Source organism: Pygoscelis adeliae, unplaced genomic scaffold (assembly GCF_000699105.1).
Source record: "Pygoscelis adeliae isolate BGI_AS28 unplaced genomic scaffold, ASM69910v1 Scaffold291, whole genome shotgun sequence".
In the NCBI taxonomy this organism is placed as follows: Eukaryota; Metazoa; Chordata; class Aves; order Sphenisciformes; family Spheniscidae; genus Pygoscelis; species Pygoscelis adeliae.
In genome coordinates this window covers 188,100-196,699 of record NW_008824063.1, presented here as the reverse complement: position 1 = coordinate 196,699, position 8,600 = coordinate 188,100, and positions in this window count along the sequence as shown.

The window sequence follows — 8,600 nt, the reverse complement described above, 5'->3', positions numbered from 1 at the left end:
ATGATGAAAGCTTTGACTCTTCAGATCTTTCCAGGCACATTTGCAATGTAGTTTCCCATATGTTCCCAGGCATCACAGTATCGTGAGAAACGCTGGAATAGGAATGGGGACCAATGACTGAGCTGATGCTGGACTCAAAGGAGTCAAGGATGCCATCAAGCAGCCCAAGGTTGCCTGAGTATGTTTCTGGGGGAATACTAAAAGGACGCTGGAAGTGGTGCTTTCTGTGCACACAGCAATGATGAGACAATGCCAGAAAATGTGTCTTGCCATGCACAAGTTCTTGGGCTGCCTGGGGTGATAGATAAGAGAAGAAACCTTCAGTGGAAAGCCATCCAGCAAGTGAGGTGGATCTTTGCTCTGCTGTCCCCTCCTCTTCCAAGTCATCCTGTTACTTAGAGATCTCAGTGGGGATGGTGGAAGAAACCTCTGGTGTCTCTGGTCCAACCTCCCACTCACAGCAGAACTGTCCCCACATTAGATCAGGGCAACCATAGCTTTGTCTAGATGAGTCTCGGAAACTCAAATGGAGGACGACCCCCAAATCCCTCGTGGCCTGTGCCAGGGCTGCACCACCCTCCTGGGAAAGGAGCTTTTCCTAACGTCCAGCCAGAGCCACTGAGGTTTCAACTTCCTTTGCCACAGGCCTTCAGAAGAGGATACATGTCTGTCTTTAGAGACACTCAAATGAAGAATTATAGTGTTATATTAACCCTCTTCTTTCCAAACTTTCACTGATAATTAGCACTGAATTTGGACCTTTTTTTTTAAATTCATATCCTAGCTGTTTCCCAGTTCTGAGTCCTGGTTTATTATTTTCTTGTGGTTTATCAAACTTCTTCTTGTCATTGTTGACCTATATCTATTTTAATAAGACTTTAAGCAGTGTGGTTTTGCATTTTGCCTTCTTGTTCCTTTATGCCATATTTTGTTTAGCATTTTAATATAGACATAAGGTGCTTTGTTATGATCTTGATGGAGAAATTCACCAAAGTACAAAATGAGCACAACTTAAGTGAAGATCCAGGCTGACTACAAGCACAGAAAAACATCAAACTGCAGTTCTTTGGATTTGTTGATAAAAATCAATTAGAAGTGTATTTCAGGTCAATCTAATATATATAAACTGCCAGGATGAGATAACATAGATCATAGGATGTTGTGGGTCTCAATTAATCAGATCAGGACACATATATGAAAGTGTCAGATTTATACTAGTTACTACATTATTCATGAGAAGTTATGGAGCTGTGAATGCTCTGAATGGGAAGATTTGTGGAGAGGTAAATAAATGCAGTGTCAGTAGTCTTACAGCAGAAGCTGAATAATCAATTGTTAATTTACAAAACCAAGGAAAGAGGGCAGTATGCTCCAATCAAAATGAAACTATTTTTGTTGTGTTTTGTTGTTTTCATTAAATAAAACAAAACATGCACACACACACAAAATCCCTGAGGAATTTCACGAGACTGGAAATGACACTTTTTGCTTCCTCTTTGGTTCCACAAACTCTCCAAGTGTCATTTCTTCTTTTTGTTTTACAAATGTAAATGTTTACAGATGTTATTCTGAACCAAAGCTAGGATTGTTTCATTTTGAAAATGTCACAAATAACCAATCTGACTGTTCAGGCAGATGATTCTCTATGCAAGGGTCTAAGGAGAAATACCTGGACTTCAAAAAAATCCCGTTCTTTCTGGTTGAAAAGGTTTGCCAAACACAACACGATTTTTTACTCATTTCCATCCTTCCTGAACTCTTCCTTCTTTGCAAATTTGTTATTAGCAACAAATATACACATATATGTATATGCTTGTGTGTGTATGTGTGCATATAATTGTTCAGTTCCACTAGCAATTAGCACTCTACTGAGCGACTATTGGAGGAAGACAAAGGATAAAATTGCGATTAGAAAAAAAACAATGTGAATTTATAGAGAATAAATAACATCATAAATCCAGGTATGGTTTAGGAAATTGCAATGGATTATCACAAAGAAAACATGCTCAGGGCCCTGGTAACAACAAGCAAGTCTCAGTGAGCTGTACCATGACAATAAATACATATGGACAGCACAGCCTAGTGGAGTGAAAATGGGAGGATGAACCAAGATTGAAAAACCCTTTTGTACAGGTTGAAATCTCTTTTTTCAATATTTGTCAGGGGGGGAAAGAAGAGAAGGAAGATTAATCAATAATTTATTTATTTCACTGGAAAGATGTAAACTTCATTTGTTTCACTGGTACATGAAAAGAAAGTTTGCATTTGCACTTGGTTTTCAATAAACAAAAGGTGTCTAAAATACCTGAAGATAGAAAATAATTATTTGTATACATTTCTTTTGGGGGGCTTTAGAAGGTGCCACACAATGATATTTGTACTATGCTGGCATGCAAGTATTATAAACAATGAAAAAAGTCAGGACACAACCACCTAGGCAGGTCCAGAACAACAGTGATGCCAGACGGAAAGTGCAGGCACTGAGGCCATAAATTTATAGGATGAGAAGAGAAGCCTCCTAAGTACAATATTTACTGCCTACTCAGTATTCTTTTTTATTTTCCTGTGTTTGCTGACTTGGTGGCTGGACGAGATACTGCTCTGACTTTATTTCCTCCCTGACTTTAACTCTGCAACTTTTCAAAACACCAAAAAAAGGTGTCTCATTCTATATGGCTCAGAAAGGAACTGTTTTTCCTCTCTTGGAAATCTCCTGCTCAATTGTTTTGCCACTTTCAATCAGGCATAATGCTTTAAGGTATCTTTGTCACCCTTGTCTTTATACCATACACCAATATTAAGTTTATTCAATGATCTCTGTCCCTGCCCTCTCCTGTGTCATGTGCCATATATCCCTATCTCAGACTCTAAGTAGAGCACCTCCATTTGGTTACATTGCTTGTTGAATATCTGTCAAATAATTCTCAAACAATTTACACTTTTCCACACTGAGCCTCATTTTTCTTTCTCCTGTATTGTATCCTCTTATAATTCCCTCTTTTTCATTATCTATCATTATTATGATTCTCTGAATGTCAACAGGCTGATTTTATGAACATGCTATTTGCCCTTCTCCCACAGCAGATTATTGTAATAGCTGCCTGGTCTCGCATTACTGACACAATGCTCAGGCTAAAGAGAATCTCTCAATGACCCAACATTATTTCTGATCACATCTTCAAATCAACAAATCAACACGTTGATACTCTTGCAGGCAATAGTGCTGGTAGCTGTTCCCTGCCTCCTTTACAGATACTGTCCCAGTGAAAGCCACAGAAATGCTTGTTGACTCACAGAGGGTGGAATATTCATACCTTGTGGGTAAGATTTCCACAGTCATGTTGTCTTTTCTATTCCCCTACCATCTGGTTGGATTTTGACAACACTTAGAGTTGGATCTGACAACAAGGCATATGTTGTGCTTTCACCAACTGTGACAGTCTCTTTCCTCTCCACCTGTATTTCCACACAGGTTAACGTGAGGAAAGTTGAGGTACAAAGAGGAAATGTGCATCTTCACCGGCAAGAGTAGAAGCTATTGGTTGGCAATATTATGCAGTGAGTAAATAGAAGTAGTGAAGGGATCCCTCACCAAACAATCAAAGTAGTGGTAGAAAAAGGAGGGGATGCACTAACTTTAGTTTTCTTTGAGTTTCGTGTGACTGTGCCTTACTCTCACTAGGACATACATTAGAAAGGAATATAAGAGCGTCTCTAGGGATTACAGATTAGGAAACCTTTCTTTTTCTTCAAATTAACACCTCCCACAGTCCATTTTGACTTGAGGTTGTCAAGATCATCTCTTCCTTAGTGCAAGACCAGTCCATGGTCTACATTGCCCCTGTGCTTTCTTCAGCCTCACTGGTATTGCCTCTGGTAACTGGGATCTCTACCAGGCTGGGGTGTCTATGTCCTTGTGGGACATATCACTGCAGCATTTTCATCTGAGAGTCTTCAGAGAGTCTCCCACCAGAAGGCAAATTTGTGACTGTGTAGCCTGACCTTTTTCATAGCACATGTTGTGGGGTATCCCTGACCGAATTTCTGCTTACAGAAATGAAGGTGCTCCAGAGGATTTTATTTGCATAAGCGTTGGTAACAGCAACTGCTTGGCAGCCCTGGGTTCCCATGAGATGGGCTGCTTGTGCAAGCTGGATGCCTGATTTCTTCTTCTAGTCCCATCAGAAGGCTTTTTTCATCAGCATTTGCCTTACACAAAGTGTACACACCCACTGCTCTATTTCAAGGATAGGAAAAGCCAGTGTTTTGTGATTTCAGTGGAGAGATTTTTCCATCCAACTTGTGTTGGGAAAAACATTTCAGGAAAATAAAAACACAACAAATCAAGGTCACAGGAGAGCTCGCCAATTCAGACTGCTCAGTGGCCTGGAATTATGATTTTTTTTCTTTTCCAATTAACTTCACGTTCCCTAAGTGGGGATTTCACACCCCTCGTGTTAAGTAAATTGGTGTCTGGATTTTTATGAGCTTTGGCAGGAAAAAGTAGCCAGTGAACCAAGAAAAATCCAAGATGGGGGCACTCAGGATTTTGGGCTCACATCTGAACCAAAGGAATGATTGTGAGAAGTCCTTTGATGAGTAAAGACAATGATTTTGATGCCATTTATAATTAAATATTGTTGTGTATCTCTGTTCTTCCAGAACCTCTTCCTGCCACTGGAGTTTCATTTGGGTTATTTATGCATCGGTGATGTATTCTGAATGCCTCACTAACATTGACGGATATTACACTTGATGTTTTTCCTTATGTCCCTTTGGTGGTGCAAATGTGAGAAAGGGCAATGAACTTTCAATGACTCTCTTGTATAACTAAAAAAAAGATTTTTTCATCGGGTTCAAAAGTTCAGCGCGTCAAGAGAAATCATCTTCTTGGCGCCATTGCGTGAGGGGCAAGAGAATTTTGGGGAGGGTTTTATTTTACAGCAAAAGATAATTACTCTGGGATGCAAATTTTGTAATTCTCACCAACATTGGCTTTCAAACCACCATGTTGATAAATTATTTGTTGTGTTTTTATTAACCTCTGTGACCCAATGGAGTGGGTTTGCCATGCTGCAAGCTGCTTACATTGAAGGACAAAAAGCTCTTGGCGCGCCATTCATTGCGGTAATAGCGCCTCAGGGTCCCTTCAGTCTTCGCTTCGCTGAGGTTGGTAGAGTCAAAAAACCAAGGTCTTTCACTTGACAGCAGGGGGAATGATGGGAAGGAAACATGGAGAAAGAGCAAAGCAAAAAATCCCAACAATTTCATCCCTCTCCACAAGTTATTGCTGAACTCAGGGCTTGGGCCTTTCCAAATGCAATGTTTCTTCAAAGCATGCTCATCTGGAGGAATTTGAAGGGCAATTAAGTCTAAAAATAAATGTGTTGGCAAGGAAAGTCCATTCTGGAAAAGGGCCATCATTTTGGGTGGCCAAGAAAAACCTAAACAGCTTCCGTGCATGGAGGAAAAAAACCTAAAAAAACCCAAACACCAACTTCATTGTATTTAATAAGAACAGCTTTTTATAGTAAATGCCTTCTCTGGATGATGGGCCATGTACTTAAATGGAGCATCAGGTCGCTAAGCTACTGGACAGAGAACCACTGATGGCCACCTTGATCATCACACAGCCTTTCCTTAGCATGGTTATGGGACCTCAGGGGCAGAAAAGTCAAACAAAGCTGAGCAGGCTCCTCAAAGGAGAATGGCATTTTCGCCATGAATCAGTCCGTGTTCAGGGTGTAGCACTGTGTTTTTGACCAATGGTATCTGTCAGGGGAGCATTTTCCCACTGTGGAGCACCTGTTGGACAAGGGAATGTGGAGGTCAGTGGTAGGGCAGAAGTGCTCTTCTTACTCCACCTTGTTCTCCTGCTGGCTGATCCTGGCTTTGAGGCCCCTGCCACTGACTTTTTATGAGTCCTGACTGAAATGGCTGGCAGGATTGTGTACATGACAGGAGCATCCTGGAAAGCTCTTGGCAGTAATTGCATTGTGCTGTGTGCACAACAGCTCCAAAGCCACGCATCTTCCTGTTCAAATAAAACATGTGGCTAATGCATCCTTCTGAAGAGTCTCAAAGATTTGAACTAACTTATAGAGACAACCATCTGCTCTTGCAGCAAGTGGCTGGGAGTGAGACTTATCCCCATATCATCATAGACACGTGCACACACGCTTATGTGTATGTATACAGACGTGCATATGTTCATATGCATATATATATATATTAAAGCGAAGGGTTTAGTGAGATGCACTTGACTAGCCTCCTCCACTTGTTCAGGTCCATCCGTGCACTGTAACATCCCAGAGTCAGTCTGAATCAGCCCATGTCTGACAGCACTGGATGCTTGCAGTCTTGTTGAAAAGTCACAGGTCCTGGTGGAGGAAATTGTGAATGCAAGGTTGAATGTCTGGCAGGAGCTTGCTCTCATTGCAGATAAGGCAAACCATGTCCTGGGCAACATTAGGAGGATTATGGCAAGCAGATTAAAGGAAAGTAGTTTCCTCTCTGGTCAGTGCTGGTGAGGACAAACATGACTTATTGTGGCCAGTTTCGGGGACCCTCCCTCCTGCTTCAAGAGGGATATGGAGAAAGAGGAGAGAGGCCAGCAGATGGTGATGAAAATGGTCAGACCCAGGTTCCAGGCCCACAAGCATGAAGAGAGTTGGGTTGGGTTATCCAGCTGAAGAGGGACTTGAAGGAGGATCTAATAGTAGCTGCAGCTACTTGAAGGCAGTTACAAAGAGGATGGCGCCCAAATTCTCAGTGGTGTTATGCAATATAACAAGGGACAATAGACAAAAATTGCTGATACGGTGATTCAGTTTGGACATCAGCAGAAGTGCAGCTCTGTGACAGCTCATTTAATTGCATTGCAGGTGGGGAGTCACACTACCTTTATGACAGCCAAAGACTTTTGTTTGATCATAAAAAGCTTCCCTTGACTGCTCATAGATAGGGATAGTAAGACCTGGTGTGACAAAGCATCTCCTTGTCCTACCACTCACTTCTAACAGTTTGACTCCCATTCTGTTGTCCCTGAAGACTCAATAATGCCACATTTGTGCCCACTTTACCACTTCATCACATCTTCTCTTTTGCACTTCTCTTTCTAACTACCTCAATGCAATCCTACTCAGATACCCAGACCTGGTGGTATCTCTAACCTTTCTGTCTCTGCAGCCTGTGACCCATTCTTGCAATCAGATCTTCTTTAACGTACTAGCAGTACACTCCAGACCCAGGGTAAATATGTCTTAGCCGCTGCACTAGAAATAGTGATTGCTATTCAGCTGTCTGCAATGTCATCCACATCTCTCTGTCAGAGGTGTTCTGACTGGGAAGTCAACAGCTTCCTTGTGGTAATTTAACTCATCCTCACTACTGTGAATATTCTTGTCTGCATATGAATAGACAGTGTGATTGCTTAGAGGTCACACGTTTCTAAATTTCTACAAGAACTTCAAGGTCATAATATGTGCAAACAAACCCTCATTCAGTGACAGCAACATTTATTCAGGGACACCAACATCACAGCAACATGAATGTTGTGTGGGCTACATCTCAGTTCCTGTCAGCTCACAGTCCTGCCTGGAAAGATAAAGAACATCTCTGCAGCCAGGTAGACCCCCATCTTCTCCAGTGCGAAGAGTGGCTCTCTACACCCTTCTCTATATTTGTGCTCTGTGATGTGCCTTAGACTACCCTCATAATCCTTTCTGTGCTCTAGGGTTGCACTTGGTTCTGTCACAGGTTGTAGGCTGAAGCATGGGCACATGTGTGACTGGTCAGAGACCCTGTGCTCCTCAGGGGTCTTCATGGCTCCCCCTAATATTAATATTTTTGCAAGAATGTCCAGTGGATGGTCTGTAGCTGTTGGTATCGAGGTGTTTCAGGATAAAAAAGGTGGTATATAGGATGTTGCTTCTATGTTTTCTGGTGCTGCATCTCTTGAAGAAGAGCTGGAACATCTGATTTCTACAGTGAGTCTCCCTACCTAACTTTGTGTTATTCCCTCCTTGACTCCATTAAGAGATGAGGCATGCTGAGACAGACTTCAGGAAAGATCAAACACATGATGCTAGCAGGATTGTCCTTACCAAAATTAGCCACCAAAACTCAGACTGAATGCATGCTTATTATTGGCTCTGGGACACATGCACCCCATTGGACTACTCCACCTGGTTTGACTTGGGCAGAAGAATCACTTCTAGCTGGGCACAATGCCATGGGACTTCTACGGTGAGATCCATCCCACCTGCACCCTTCCAAGTTAGACAGGTCCTGTCCACAAATCCTCACACCCACTTCTGGGAGACCCACGTGTCCCAGTTCTTTGCCATGTAGGAAAAACTTGATTTTCTCCCTCATACCACTAGCCAAAAACACTTGCTTCTTCATCTAGGTTTGCATGAACTCCGTGGAAAAATTAGATGGGGAAGGAAGAAAACTTTGGATTTCAGGAGACAATATTTCTCTGGGATGCTCTCTGTTAAGGCTGAGAGAGACTTTTCATGAGTGTATCAACAAGTGGTATGTGGAGACAGTTGTCTGCTTGGATCCCTGGCACATTTGGAAATGTTTAAAATGTGGAA